We start from the raw sequence: 17,082 nt of genomic DNA, 5'->3' as shown, positions 1-17,082 counted from the left end.
GGCCTCTTGCTAGAGTGAACTCTCCTAGGAACTCCTCTCCTCCTGAGCTTAGGATATGTTCCACAGAGTTTGGTAATTTTATGTGTACCATCAATGTCAGCCAAGGATAGTCAATGTTCCAAGCAGTTTAGCCTATGGCTGGTATGTTAGTAGGCAGGTGTGGACTAACATCAGGTAAACGTCACTTCAAAACTGCAGGGAGGGATCAGCCAGGTATACTCAGACCAAAAACAAGTGAGGGTCACCATAGATTTAGCAGTTATGATTGGTCTATAAATATGGACCAATCAGAGAGGGTCAGAAAGTGATTGGAGGAAAGGAATGCTAATGTCAAGATTGAAAAATAAGCCAATCAGAACAATTCAAAAGCTGTATATAAGGCAGAGAGCAGGCTGGTATCTTCCCCTAGTTCATCAATCACTCTGGGACTTAGATATCTGGATGCCTAGAGTGGGGGAAGAGTGCACATCCTCAAAGGCAGAAACATAGGCACCTAGGGAACTTTTATCCTGAAAACTTAGGCACAGAGTAAATTTAGGTGCCTACATGGGAGCTTTATAGGTATCAGTGGTATCAAAACAGAGATGTTGGAGCTTAAGCCTGGGGTTTAGGCACGTAAATACCTCTGTGAATCTAGGCCTTCCTGGCTCTAGGAACCATTCAGCTGAGCCCCAGTAATGCTTTCTCAGGCAAATTATCTGCAAACCAGCCAACTAGAGATTTAATTACTTCCAGGTGGGTCTGAGTTGGCGTGTTCTCCCTTACAGGAGCCTGTCACAGGTAGTATGGTCCCTGACCCCCTAAAAGGGCAAACCCATGTGATGGGCTGCAATTATATCCCAACCAAAAGATGGCATCTTCAGCAGCACAGTGCCTCTATCTATTTGTTAATTAATGTCTCTTCAGAGGGATGAGTGACACTTATGGAATCATTAAAACCACTTGCTGCAGCCCCCTGCAAGTTTTCCAATTTCATCCAAATATTGACCAGACACTACTGGCAATGAGAACACACTAGATTAAAACCCAGAATGATATGGTTGCCATCTCTACTTACACAGAAAGCTCTATACTTCACATTAGTGGATCAAGTACACAGAAATAGATATTATCTATCTTGAAAAAGTATACCACAATCTTTGGTATTAAAGAACCTGTCTATTCACACATTGTAGAGTACTTTCATTTAAAAGCAAGTGCAGCTTCTGTAGCCTCTGGAAACATACAGTTTGAGATATTAAGGTTAAACAAATGTTGGCAATCGTATCTATTGCATATTACACTAACAATATAGAAAAGATGAGACGAACAACACTGTTCACCAAGATCAAATGCAGCAAGCCTAGTGTGAGAAATAACAATACACCGACAGTGAAGATCCATCTGATTTTCAACACTTCCCAATTACTACCTACGTTACTATAGAAAGGGAGGAAAAAGTTACCACCAATCCTGTGATATCACTACAACATTGCTGTCAGTAAAGGGGCCCAAATCAGTTTCCATTGAAACCAATGGACCATTTGCTATTAACTTCAATGTCAGCAGGAGTGAGACCAATAGGTAGTTGGGGAAAAAAAAAAAGAATTTTTCCCTTGTGCTAATCCTAGTAAGCATTGCTCAGTTTATACATTGAATACATGGCAGTTACTGTGGTGATCATAAGCTTTTAGTGTTACCATAAAGACCCAAGAGATTATATACAATAAAGAAGGTGGTCAAGGATGAAAATAAATTATTTAGTTGAGACAAGGAGGTATACAAAATAGATTTGTAACTGGATCTTTCTACTGATAGATGCTAAAGTGAAATCAGATGTTTTCTGAAAGACTGAAAAGCTTTGAAACTTTTGGTAGAAAAAGAAATGAGACTCTTTCACTCAGTGGCGATAGATGCAAAATTATACTGGTCAAACAGGCTGTCATTTTTGGTAGTGTGATCTACCAATCTATAGTAAATCACAGCTGTACGTGATAGGTAAAGGGGAAGTATACTGAGTGATTAACATTGTGAAAACATGATGTACATGCATATGGAGGAACTTGTGATATGCTACTTATAATTTCATTAAAAGATGGAGAATACAGACGTTGTGTGATTTATTAATCCTGGAACTGAATTACTTTTCAGTGCAGTCTGAACACCTCCAAAAAAATAGGCCATGGCAGTGCAAAGTGGCTGCCATGTCAGGAGCTCCACAGAGAATCTTTCCTTAACTTTCTTTTATTTCATATCTTTGCATCCCCATTACTTTGGTTTGAATTTAGCATAGGAATGCACAATTAGATTTTAGTATCTGCCACAATATTTTTGCCTTACATCCAGATTAACAGAGGTTCTCAATTATACGTCTCAGCTGACCAAATCCATGTTTTCCTGCCTAATAGATTTTTGGCTGAAATACAAAATATTTCCCAATTCCTTCCTTTTACTTGTCTTGAGAAGATAACTTTTACTTATCTGGTCCCATGGAAATATAATAATGTTTGTCTAGAGTACAGTCAGAACTCAAGTCAAGCATTTTGGAGTGGAGCAATTTTAACTATAAATATGGGAGGCCATCAAATCGTCTTTTTCAAGCTTGCAATATAGCAGAAAGCACTTCCCTTAAAATCTACTATGGATTCCACAAACAATTTAAGTTTATCATGCCACTTTTCAGACAAATGTGCTTCTACAAGCAACAGAAGATAAATAGGTAAATTAAATGCAGATTGTACTATATCACTACAGGATGTGATTCAAATCTCTTCTATAACATTGATCATCCTGAAAATAAGTATGACAGAAATTTTGGCAGTTGTATTATCTGTGATCGCCACTTCAAGCAATTTGGAGGGGGATGGGCCAAAACTAAACGTGGCACAAATGTAGCAAAACTGCAGGGATCCCACCTATCCACTCTCTGGGATTGAGGGCAGTGTGTTAAAACAAACTACTTGAGTATGGATGAGGCATTTTAAAGGGCTATGGGAAAAACAGGACAGAGGGACCAACTTCTGGAGCACTTCAGAGTGATGCTGCACAGAAAAAACCCATTTGTTCTATCCAAGTTTGTACTATTGATTGTGATTATTTTTGTTCTTCTCTAATATATCTTGTATTAATGACTCTCTATCTCAGGGCTTGTCTACATGAACACTCAGATTGTGGCAAGCTGGGGTGTAAATCTTCCTCACACTAGCTTGCTGTAACTCACTGTCCGTGTGAACCCTGCTGCCCTGTGCTAAAAGTTCCCTAGTGCAATTTAATCTACTGTTTCAAAGCAGAATAGATGTGGGGCACACTCACAATATTTTCATCTCCTACATACAACTGCATGCATCCTGCAGCAGTGGCTTGACTTGATTCCCTGCTCCAGTCATTGTAACCCAGTGTGAAGGGTCAAAGCACCATTCTGGTTTGGTCCTGTGGCCTCTCAGTTATGACAGAGGGGCTGCAGGGCAAAATCTGAATGGCATTATGTTCCAGTGTGCTGGATCTCAATGCTGCTCAGTCTGGGAACACTCTCAGCAGTAGGTCCCAGGGCAAATTGCCTCTTCTGTTCCCGCACTGGGTGGCCCTGCCTCCTGATTAGTGTCCTGCCACAATCTCCATATGGCTGTGAGTGCCAGTGAGGTAGACTAAAATGCACTGCGGAGTTTTTAGTGCTTGGTAGGCTAGTGTGAGATAGATTTACACCCCAGCTTGCCACGAGCTAAGTGCTGGTATAGACAAGCTCTCGTAAGTCATGCCACCACAGCCCTTCCCAGCTATCTGTTTCAAAACTGTATTAGTCTGTGTGTGAAAAATGCCCACTACAATCTGTTTTTAAGCCTGAACTTCTGTGAGGTTTACAAGGGAAAAGTGTTGATCTGGGTCAAGGATAATCATTATTCCTACTTGTCATAAACAGATAGCTAAGGGTTAATGTCTCTTTCACCTGAAGCACCTGACCAGAGGACCAATCAGAAAACCGGATTTTTTCAACTCTGGGTGGAGGGAAGTTTGTGTCTGAGTCTTTTGTCTGTCTGCCTGCTTTCTCTGAGCTTTGGAGAAGTAGTTTCTACTTTCTAGTCTTCTGTTTCTAAGTGTAAGGACAAAGAGATCAGATAGTAAGTTATATGGTTTCTTTTCTTTGGTATTTGCATGAATATAAGTGCTGGAGTGCTTTGATTTGTATTCTTTTTGTATAAGGCTGTTTATTCAATATTCTTTTAAGCAATCGACCCTGTATTTTGTTACCTTAATACAGAGAGACCATTTGTATGTATTTTTCCTTTCTTTTTTATATAAAGCTTTCTTTTAAGAGCTGTTGAAGTTTTCTTTACTGGGAAATTTCAGGGAAATTGAGTCTGTACTCACCAGGGAATTGGTGGGAGGAAGAAATCAGGGGGAGATCTGTGTGTTGGATTTGCTAGCCTGATTTTGCATTCCCTCTGGGGGAATAGGAAAGTGCTTTTGGTTTCCAGGACTGGGAACAGAGAGGGGGAGTCACTCTGTGTAGTTTCACAGAGCTTGTGTCTGTGTATCTCTCCAGGAGCACCTGGAGGGGGGAAGGGAAAAAGGATTATTTCCCTTTGTTGTGAGACTCAAGGGATTTGGGTCTTGGGGTCCCCAGGGAAGGTTTTTCAGGGGGACCAGAGTGCCCCAAAACACTCTAATTTTTTGGGTGGTGGCAGCAAGTACCAGGTCCAAGCTGGTAGCTAAGCTTGGAGGTTTTCATGCTAACCCCCATATTTTGGACGCTAAGGTCCAAATCTGGGACTAAGGTTATGACACTACTATTATTTTTAAAACAATATTTTAATTTAGTGACCAGCAAGACTTCCTTTCTTAATGTTCAACCTTTCGGAAAACAGACTTATTTCTGACTGCTTCACTACACATAAATTTAAGGAGTGGCTATGTCCTCGGTGAGGTGTGGTAATATATTGCATGGGGCTTGCTTGGCTTTTGGAACCCCTGGTTAAAATTCCAGCACCAACATAAAAGGTGGGTTGGAGTGACTTACCTGTCTCTGCTGCAGTCATCCTCTTTTAAGACATGAATAAACTATTCCTGCTTAAGTGGATTTTTATTCTGGAGCTCAAAGAAATGATTCTGAAAAGCAACCTTTTAAAAACTTGGAACATACCAAAACTGTGATGTCAGTGAGTTTTTAGGCGAAAATAGCCCTGCACTCTAATTATATGTTTCTCTTCTTTGACCTGACACACAACTTCTAATTACACTTTGCTGGTACCATCAATATGATCAGTATTTTTCTCAGGATGAAAAACACAAATATGTCTAGCAACTGCACCTAATATGAATTTTCTTGCCAAATAATGCTGCCTTCTAACTTTATTTTAGCTATAAAAAGATGTTTAAATGGTAGATCAAATAAACAAATGTCCCTTTCTTCTTTTATATGCAACACCCTTTGTGTGGGGGATTTCTTACAATTTAAAAGTAATAAATTTACTGGGAACTGCCTGTAGGTGTTCAATACGAACCCAGTACTCCACTTGGAATATCTAAGCTGTCTATAGCACAAACTGCACTACTAATTATTATTAACTTAGCATGTTTTTCTAGTAACAACTATATAATTTATTTTTTTTCTTCAACACACTCTACTCTGGAAAGAAGGCTTTATATATTTTGCCATGAAAATGTCAAATTGTTTTGTTTATCAGTAAAGTATTATACTTATTTACATTACAATTGCTCAGAAGTAAAATGTCACTTTTTTTTTCTATAACAGGAATCTTTAAGAATATTTGCTTCCTCTCATTCCACTCACTAAGTGCCAGATCAATTAATCAAAAAATAAAATAAAGGGTTGATATTTTCTAACAGAAATACAACATTTGTAAAATAAATACAATACAACTTGTAAAACAAGACACTTTGGTGCAGCATGCACAAATAAATCCATTAAATTCCACACATGAACTGTGCAGCATTTAACACTTTTACTCTTTTTCTTATTAAAAAAGATCATTCCAAATTAATCAATCACACTGCTTTTTAATTTATGCATTGTATTCATTTCCCCCCCCCCCCCTCACTGATTTTCTTACTACTCTCTCTCTCTGACATCCAGCTAGGAAGAACAGCTGTGGCACTGCAGATTTACCATTGACAAACAGCATCTAGACTTCTCTGGAAATATTTAGCTCATAACTAACACAGCACCATGCAGTGACTTAGTGGCGCACGGCTGTTCTTAATTCTCATCTTTCTTCTTTTTCTTTCATTCCCATTCCCCAGAACACCAAAAAGCCTCCTGTTCCTCTTCTCCATGCCTTTTCCTACACCAAAACACATGGCAATATGGAAATGACATTGAAAGTACTATCATTGATAAAGCTAAATAAAATCATATAGGCTCAGAATCAAGAACAGCAGGATGCCAATCTTTCAGAATGCTGCTTGACCACCAGGCTGGCTGTGAAACATTCATTTTTTCATTCTTTTAAATAAAACTGAAGCACCTCTACATGGAACCATTAAAAAACTCCCATCCAGAGGACAGGTGGTAGTCAGTAATTAAAAACAAACATAATTAAAATTACTTCTTATATCAGTCTTTCTTCTAGATTTACCAGTATGTCCTGTCTTCTGTATGCTTGTCCTTTAGGACTTAACCCTGCAAACTCTTATGTGTGGATTTAATTTTACATATGAGAGTAGTCTCATTGACTTCAGTGGGTCTACTCATGTGCACGTTTGAAGGATTATAGACTGTCAGCTCTTTGGGATGATAACTATCTTTATCGTGTCACGTATAACAGCACATTAATCTTAATGTAGTGGAAAAGTATGACATTTAAAACTGCTTTAAGGATCGTTGGGCCCTTATGCCACTCGTCTAAAACATCTGTTTATTTTTATAAACCGATTTAAAAACAGTGGACTCATTGAACCTGAATTCTACACCTGAGAGTAAGGTTTTTTTTGTACTGTACTTCATGTATATAGGAGATCTAGTGAAGTCAAAATTCTGTCTGAGCTACTACTTCGCAAAACTAATCCCTTTCTTCTCCTCAATCCTTTTCGCAACCCCTAACTCAATGACCAGCTATCATTCAACTTAAAATACAAACACTGATAGAAAACATTTCTTTTGTTTCATTTTTTTATAAAATAAGTCCTATCTGCAAACTAGTGGTACAGTATGAAGACAGGGGAATAAGAAGTTTGTAAGGATTATAGGCCTAACTAAAAGGATTGTAGTTTAAGTTCTCTCTTCAGGAGCATGTTAGCAGTTCCCAGGTGCTGCCTTCCCTAAGGAGTCATACTGACACTATGCTCTCAATTTAGAACTCAAGATTTAAAAAACTGGATTCAGCCCGGCCAGCTAATGGCGGCATAGCATATTATTATTTGGATGATAACTTAAGGAGAATCCCTGTTAAAGAAATAAGAACCATATCCTTGGTACATAAATTTGGAGGCCAAAGGCTGGAGTTTATCTGCTGAGGACATGATTATTTCTGAGCTACCAGAAGGAATCCTTAAGTTGTTTCTGAAATACATGCTCTTACCACACTTAGCCTTTAACTGCCTCCTTTCAATTTCCCAAGATACTAACTCCACCACTTTCCATCCTCAGGAGTCATTACCATTTGGTTTTAAAATTTATTAATACCTCTCCCCTTCAGTTCTTTCCTCCTCTTTTCCCCTTTGAGTTCTCTCTTTCAACCCTCTGCCTCCCCTCCCCCCTCCCACTGATGTACTGTTCTCAGGGATTCCTGGGATCTCCTTATTAAAATCTACCAAGAAACTGAGGGGAAAGTTAGGTGATTTCCCTGACCATGATGGAGTTTACTCCCATCTGAATAACACTAAAGAATCCTTGCCAAAGGTGAATTTTCCCTAGAAGTAATATAAATACTGTGAAGGGCAAACACTTTGCCTGTAGATTCAACTAGACAGTCCCAAGTGATATTTTTTTTATAATATTTCCCAAGTAGGATACCTCTAGGACTCACTTATTCAGCCATTCATTATGGGATGATATGTTGCCACATTATAGATGACGTTGTAACAGCATTTCTGTGTAAAGCTCAATATTCAAACTGTTTTAAAATTCACAGCAGTCAAGATGGGCCTGACAATTATTATGCCACTTCAGAACATAGAGTAGAGTTTGTGATGCAATATTGGTGGTTCTTCACTGTAAAAAGCAAATTTGCCACATCAAATTTGGTAACAAATGTCATTTTATTTTAGATATAAATGTTTTTATATATTTGTTTGAGAATCTTTAGCAGCCAGAGTAAAGAAATTTACTTACTCACTGTCCAGATATTAGCAAGCTACTAGATAGTGCCTACATAAATCAGCCAGACAGAGCACAGGGAGAGAATACAGTTATGGACACATCAAATGGATTACTACAAAATCATTTCTTTTGTTATTAAAATCAAATAAATCTAACAACAGCTTTACTGCTTCTTTTTTTAACTCCCTGTCAGCTATGTTCACCACCCAATCCCAAACACCTTTTGCCGAGATAAGGCCATTCTTGTGACAAGATTCATGTATTCTGCTTTAAGTTTAAAACTGAGTTGGAAGGACTCTATTTTCTCAAAGCATTGCTATGTTACCAAGTACAAGAGATGTATCTAAACTCTCTGCTACTGAGAGCAGGCTGCTACAGGAAACCAAGGTGGGTTTCTCTCACAAGCCATGGTTCCATCCTGAAGCAAGTCTGAGAAGAAATTTGGACACAGACTCCTCAGTTGTTATCTGCCTCCTGTGTTTTTACTTAAAACTAACACTGAGCTGATTACATAGGACATCTACCATTCATTTTTAAATGTAACTTAAAATACAGCACATTGCTTTCATTTTTGGTACAAGTACATCCTCAGCTCTTGTGGATATAAAGTTGTTCAGGTGCTGGGGGAAGTGAAGATAACTGAATAAGGTAAGGTAGGAGGTAAGAGAAATATTTTGTTACACATTTCAGGCCAATAGTATTACCCCAATGATATATCCTTTAGAGTAACCATACCCCGTCTAAGAAACTCTTGGACTTTTGGTATAAGAATGTATGTGTTATAAGGACCTTGGCATTCAACATCAGAGTTCATTTTGACCAGGATACATTTGCTATCTCATAAACAGGAAGCACGCTCAGGTTATCGTTTAAATAAACAGTTGTCACATGGATTCTTGCTTTCTTAAATTTTATACAGATATAAACATCTAATTAAATTGATCTACAGGCTTAATTTATAAAAATTACATCGATATAATAACTGGATAAATCCATGCCAATTTCTGAATTATGTCTAATATTACATAAACTGGAAAGAAATGTCACATATAATTATTGCAACAAAGACAAACCACAAGGGTAATTAACATAGCTGAGGTTTCATATTACCACAAGTGCTAAAGCACACAGTAAAGTTCATTATTTTCATCTCCCTCATAGGGCCATGTATCAATCTAGGCCTCAAGGGAACACACAATGTATTTAAATTAGCTAATAAAACACAACATATAATTACATAACTCCTTGGAGTAACTATTATGTATAGTGTGAAAATTCTCCAGAAAGTGTTATAAATGTGCAAATCACCTCAACTATTAAACAGCTGTCAGTTCAGACAAATGATGCATGCAAATACATGCTTGTAGAAACAAACGTATTATAATGCACAGGTTTAATATAATTACATCATCAGGAAATCAGAATGTACAGTTACGTTTGACTTCCCCCCTTCCTCCGTGAATGAACTGTTGAGTGCTGAGAGCATATTAACCTTATTTTCTACTCATGAGTTCTGATGTAATGATTTCTGGTCAACAGAATCAAAAGAAACACCTCTAAATGTGTGAAGTCCCCAGACAAATTATTTATGTTATACAAAGTCCTGTTCACCCAATGGAACATTAAATTTCCCTAGTTGCTTCAAAAATATTGAGAGTTTTAGAATGGATAGCAAAACCTTAGAGGTTAGAGACATGTTCCCTTGATATACTCAAATCATTAGTAACAAATGAAGAAATAAATATACATTTGACCCTTAAATTTAGGGAGGTTCCAATATTTCTGAAGATAAAATCTTTATCAAAGATGAATTTTTCTACTTAATGTCCTCAAATTATAATGGGCCAAATTCATTTTGTGAGCCAATGGAATTACGAGAGGGAAGAAATAGCCCATTAATCCTTATTAGCACCCTCTATCACTATTGTCACAGTTACTAAAATCTCTCACATACATATACACACATACCCTCACACTATTTCTGGGCAGACTATACATCTTTTTTAGAGCAAGTCTGTTTCAATAGATTTTAAAAAGATAATGATAAAACTTGGAAGTTTCTGCGAGTCAGTGGGAAAAAACACTGCTTGGAAACCTACATTTAGTTTCCCATACTGTGGTCTTGATTCATCAAGGCTGAGTTCAAAAATCCTGCCTCAAAGCCCCTGTGGCAAAAAGTCAGCCTGTGAGACCGAGGGAGCTTAAAAATGGGCATAACTTTTTGGGAAGTTGTTATGGCCAGGATATCCATTAAATCAGTACTTCCCCTTTAGCAGCATTCATTGGTGGGGCTGCAGAAAAGCTCTGTTGAATAATTGCCCTACCAGTGGTCCTGCTGGCAAACATTGCCTGCTCTACCTTGAAGTGAACTCCCCCTTAACTTCTCTGTGACTGGCTGGCACAGTGAAGTTGAAATTAAGACTTGTCTGTCTCTTCTGGGTCTCTCTGTCCAGAACCTCATGATACTTTCTGTAAAGTAAACGGGATAGTCTTAGTGTTGAGGACAACGTTCCCTCTCTAATTAGTTGTTTAATTTTTCTTTTAGCTTGTCTATGTGGCTGAAGTTTCCCTTGCTATCTTTTCTACTCTGTTCTACACATTAATTACCTCCAGTGGAAAAGAAAAGTAAAACACCATTACTCTTAAACATCTCACTCTCACATCTTAAAACATCTCACTCTTTTTTTTTAGCATCTTTTCACATCCACTTGTTTTTGAGCATGTTGTCTATAACAGTTTATTGGCAAACCTGATGCTCAAACTGCTGTATGAGCTAGTGCCTGCTGCAAGTGGCTACTATATTTCCCTGTGCATGATCATTGCACTACCAGTGTTTAACTTGCTGTCTTGTAAATGCTTTGACACATAGTTCATAGGAAAGATGTACTGAAAAGCTAGATCTAGACTCAGTTCTATTGCATATTCTCATCTCCTCATGCTTAAAATTTAATTGCCTGTGACCTGTTGCAGGAGATTTATGCACAAAGCCTCTAACTGACATGCTTTTGGTTTCAATCACATGTGTCTTAAAAATAGAGCTAGCCAGAAATTGTCTGACAAAACATTTTTCCATGAGAGAACACTGTTTCATGGAAACTGAAACATTCCATGGAGATAGTTTGATTTAGACTAAGGTCCAATGGAAAACAAGCAGGTTTCCATCAGAAACCTGGCTGGTTTCCTCCCACCTCACCTACCTGGCTCCTCAGCAGTTCACGTGATGGGCTAATGGAGAGTCAAGGGCCAGGAAGCTCTGGGAATCATGGATCCAAAGCTCTTGGGTTTCTCTGCAGCTCATTAGGCAGGCTGACAAGAAGCCAGGAACCTAGAAGCAAAGGGAAGCCGAGGTTCCAAGTTCCCTGCTCCTCAGCATCCTGAGCTCCCATGTTCCTTGGCTTAGGGCCAAGCGGCTATGCAGATTTCATTGGAGTCAGAGACTGCTGGACTTTCAGGGTCTGTAGCCTGGGGGAACCCAGCCCCAGGATTACCCCAGGCTCGAGTTCCCCAGGGTTTTCCTTTCCATGGAGAACTTTGAAATGTTTGGTTTTCATTCCAAATCAGAATGAAATCAAATTTTGATATTCTCTGCAAAATGCAATTACCTTTCTCTGCACAGCTCTGCTTAAACATTCTTTATACTAGCCCAGGTGTTCCATCTTAAATTAATTTAGTATGGGGGGGGAAGTGTAAGCTGCATCCATCCCCCTAAAGAATTAACATGAGATGATCCTCACCAAATGCAGTTTAATTAGACTGAGCTTTAAAATAAATTAAGGATACAATCTTTATTTGATCGTTTCCCATACCTTGTTCACTGTTATGATCAGAGTCACAGCAGATACTAGACTCACTCCATAATAATTGTCTTTGTTTGAAATACTTTAAACTTTCTCCAAAACAAAAACAAAACACTTTCATGATTTGTTCTGTAAATTCTGCCTGTCTTCACTGCTGCATGACAACATCACATAGCAAACATTAAGGGCTCTATTTCTGTTCTCAAGAAAACAATCTTCTGGATGGCAGTTGAATTTCAGTGGAATTGCTAGAAAAGAAAATCTGTTTCCTCCCTCTTTCCCAGTTGTATTTATTGCTCTATAGATGCTTCCAACTTTCCTTGTCTGCTTGTAAGAGATCCACTTTCATTCACACACTACCCTGGGTTACACTACAATACCCGCATGAGGAAATAAGGAAACAGATCAACAGAGCCAGACGTGTACCCAGAAGCCTCCTACTGCAAGACAAACCCAAGAAAGAAACCAACAGGACTCCACTGGTCATCACATACAGTCCCCAGCTAAAACCCCTCCAACGCATCATCAGGGATCTACAACCCATCCTGGACAATGATCCCACACTTTCATAGGCCTTGGGTGGCAGGCTAGTCCTCGCCCACAGACAACCTGCCAACCTGAAACATATTCTCACCACTAACTGCACACCGCACCATAGTAACTCTAGCTCAGGAACCAATCCATGCAACAAACCTCGATGCTAACTCTGCCCACATATCTACACCAGCGACACCATCACAGGACCTAACCAGATCAGCTACACCATCACTGGTTCATTCACCTGCACGTCCACCAATGTAATATACGCCATCATATGCCAGCAATGCCCCTCTGCTATGTACATCGGCCAAACCGGACAGTCTCTACGGAAAAAGATAAATGGACACAAATCAGATATTAGGAATGGCAATATACAAAAACCTGTAGAAGAACACTTCAGCCTGGCCACACTATAGCAGATCTTAAGGTGGCCATCCTGCAGCGAAGAAACTTCAGGACTAGACTTCAAAGAGAAACTGCTGAGCTTCAGTTCATCTGCAAATTTGACACCATCACCTCAGTATTGAATAAAGACTATGAATGGCTTGCCAACTACAAAACCAGTTTCTTCTCCTTTGGTTTTCACACCTCAACTGCTAGAACAGGCCTCATCCTCCCTGACTGAACTAACCTCGTTATCTCTAGCTTGCTTGCATATATAAACCTGCCCCTGGAAATTTCCACTACATGCATCTGACGAAGTGGGTATTCACCCACGAAAGCTCATGCTCCAAAACGTCCGTTAGTCTATAAGGTGCAACAGGATTCTTTGCTGCTTTTACCCTGGGTAGTATAACTCAGAAAGGAAGAGTAAGAAATAGAAAAAACAGGTCACAGTTGTGCAATATATACATGTTGTTTTCATTAAATAAATGAAATCGAAAAAGCAGCTTTTATCAGGCACTGAAATCCGGCCTGCATGGACTTTAGGGCTCCCTTTTGCCCAATGACATGGAGTCCATCAGCGGAAACCCATGTCTTGCATTTACTAGTCACTGGCTCCTTGGCCATTCACCAGCACTGGACATCTGCTGCATGTTGTGACCAGCTGACATTCATACAATTTCTAATGTTAAACATTCCTAAATCCTATATCTATTTCATCTGTGTCTCCGTGACACTATGAGGAAGGGGGAAACCCCTCTATGCCCCAGCCAATTTGGCCTAGATGAGAAAAGTTACTTCCTTGTTATTTGAACAAACAATCACTTAGGCACACAGCAACCTAAAAACCCAGTCCCTATACTATATAACTGATAGACGGATCATGTGTTCTGCTAAAAATGGGGCAAGGAGCATGAAAAAAAAAACCAGAACAAGCTTTAAAGAAATGATTGTGGGAGGAAAGAGCCAATTGGCTTGCATCTTTCTGGTTGTCCAATTGCAATGCCAAGGAAGAGGGACCTATCCCTGTATACATTCCTCCTTTATCCTAAAACTGTCCGGCAGCTTGCAGATCCAGTCAAGTTTCCCATCCATTAAATCAGTGTGTCACAGTGATAAATATTTACTATCTATATAATTATTTTTAAAGAGAAGAGAATTGGGAGTCAGAAGTAGAGATAGCAAGGAAAATTTTTAATAATGTTTTTCAGTGAAGAACAGCAATTCATCTTAACTGAAACTTTGTGAAAAAAGGTTGGGTTTCCCAATTCACAAAAAATTGGGAAAAAATTTTAAAGTTGTCAACACTTTTTTTTTTTTTTACAATTTTCAATGAAAAATTCTGGATTTCATGTTCAAAATGGATTTCATTTATAAATTGAAACTGAAGAAAGGTTAGATTGAAATAATGTTCCAAATTAGCAAAATGTAACATTACAATAAACCAATTCTTTTTCATTTTGGGTCATTCAGTTTGTGAATATCTTCAGGAATTTGACTATTCATCCTAATTTGAGATGTGAAAATTTTTTAAATCATGGAAATTATTCATGGGATATCGCTCAGCTGCAGTCAGGAGTTCCTGCATTGTAATATTGGCTCTGACACTTACTCATGGTATGCCTTTGGGCAAGCCACTTCACCTTTGATCTCAGTTTCCCTTCTTGCTTCTTCTCACAGAGGGATAGTAATGCTTACCAGCAAACATCACAGGTTCTTGTGATGATTAGTTAATGTCTATAGACTACTTCACATGCATAACGTGCTGTATACATTCTAATCACATTATTCAATACCACTGATCAAGTGATGATATGACCGTCACAGTACGTATCGTGTATGCATAATGTTTCTAGATAATCATTTATTTGCTATATCATAAGTCCCTGGGGATAAGGGCCACTGACCTTTCTGTTTTGTAGAGCAACAGGTACATAGCTGGCCCACAATAAATAATAAGAATAATTTATTAATTTGCTCATATATTTTTTTTATGATGATGGTTTGGATTTGTGAGCAATACTGCCATCATAACCAAAGAGTCAGTGATACGCTACTGAGCAAACAGAAGTGGATGCAGGCTAGCAGTCTGTTCTCCAGATAAGTTCCATACATATTAATACTTAATTGCTATACGAATGACCCTTATCATTTGAGGAATATTCCCAGTCTTTAAAGCAGAAATCTGAGGTCAATCTCACACATGATAAGTAGTGCAGTATTAAGTAAATAAACACTTGAGCTGTTTCAAAACACAGCCTGAACTTAAAAGTTAGTGAAACTTAGTACCTGTCCTCTGGTTTGCAATGATGCACTACTTTTAAGTTAATTATCGGCAGCTCTTATAACAATGATGATTTCATGTAATAGAAAATCATGCTAATCACTTTTATCAAAAAGGGTTTTTTCCCCTTAAAGCACACAGCACAACTTCATTTACCTCAATGAAAATGCCTTGAATTTGAGTATGGGAAGGAATAGGCACTTTCCCACCCTGTACCATTCCTGACATGAGGAGGAAAAAAATTCTAACAAATTCCATAGCAACATCAACCACATTAATTCCACTCAAGAGAAAGACATTTCCTAATCCATTTGTGCTTGCAGCACTCATGAATCATGAGGTTTTCTGGAGGATTAAACATGCTATGAAGTGGCTGATAAACAGTGATAGGCAAATACTCTAGCCAAAAGTATCAAGTTATATATAGAGAGATTGACAGAGAGCTAGAGAAAAAAAAAGATATTTCGTGAAGATATTTTCCCCCCTTCTACACATCAGCTTTCACCAAAAGTCAAAAATTACTGCTCCATGGGTGGACAGATATATATGAATCAGTTGGGAGTAAGCGACAATAAAACAGCTGCTGCTGTGTCTTTGCATACTAATGTTTCTTTTTAATAGGTAAGAATCACTGCTCTTTCTGCACAGCCAAGATCAAACAGTGAACAGAATGGTGTTTGCGTCTTGAAAAGGAAGCAAACAGAGAAACTGCTACACATTTTGCCCTTCATATATTAGGAAGACATTTTTTAAACATAGCAAAAACCCTGAAGCAAATTCAAAGTTATGGTAGTGCAAAAATTCCTTTAAAAGATAACACTCAACGTTTTTAAAAATTTATTTTAACGTACAGTACAATTATTTTTTATTTCATTTACTCTGTAGGTTGTTTAAAGTTGAGGCTAACATTAATTTTAAATGTTTCTTTTTCATATTTTATTGTATGTGCTCTGCTTTCTTCATCCAAGGATGACTCTCTCCACAGTAACTTTAAAAAGCAATGCAGGCTGAAAACATGGTGTTTCTGACCAAATATAATTCCAACTATATTTAAGAATAAAATACTAGACTTCTCTATGCAAGGAACTATTTTGATGGATGACCCATTTTTATGTGACATACAAAAGTTACCACGTCAAATTAAAATATTGCTAATACTGCACACAACATAGAAGTGTAAAAGGAGAAATTGGAAAACTTTTTAATTCCAGTAGCAACCAAAAAAATCAGATTCTTGAGAGTGAAAAGAGATGGATTGTACTGGATATAAATGGTCTAATTCAATATAGCATGATCTCCCTTTCATAACTACTTCTCAAGGATCATACCAACTAAAGTCAGACATAGAGGGGTGAAAATTTTCAGTATTTTTAAATAAAAACATTAGATAGCCATAATCTACTTTTCAAGCAAAAAGTGGTCCAGAATTGATTTCCAAGGAATGCAGCATTTCTGGCTTTTTAAGTACAGTGAAATGGAGTTTATTAATAATGCATTAGCATTACAATGGAAAAACAAGTTATAGCAGAATAAATACTATGAAGTGCATTTGAGAAAAAAGGTAACACTATCTCTAACCTAATGTTATTTATGGAACACAATCTCTGTAATTTTCAATTAATTCACATTTAAATTAATTTACAAACAAATTAACTATTATCATCTCCAGACTCTGGATTTTCTAGATTTGGATGTGGGTGAATTTATTATCAAGGTGAAGCTAAAGTACATTTTACAATACAGCTCTGCCTTATATGCATCACAATAATTTAACAAGTCTGTGAACACATATCCCTATTAAGGGAGCACAATGCAAATATAAG

The 17,082-nt window shown here is 38.0% G+C and overlaps 1 protein-coding gene across 11 annotated transcripts in view; it reads right to left on the bottom strand.

Moving 5' to 3' along the window:
- Positions 1 to 17,082, bottom strand: part of DMD (dystrophin) — a 2,125,007-nt gene that overhangs the window by 380,519 nt on the left and 1,727,406 nt on the right. The gene's annotated exons all lie outside the window — the stretch shown is intronic.

The sequence above is a fragment of the Gopherus flavomarginatus genome, chromosome 1 (assembly GCF_025201925.1).
Source record: "Gopherus flavomarginatus isolate rGopFla2 chromosome 1, rGopFla2.mat.asm, whole genome shotgun sequence".
NCBI lineage: Eukaryota > Metazoa > Chordata > Testudines > Testudinidae > Gopherus > Gopherus flavomarginatus.
The sequence above is the reverse complement of the archived record's forward strand: the minus strand, read 5'-3'. Positions and strand labels throughout refer to the sequence as shown.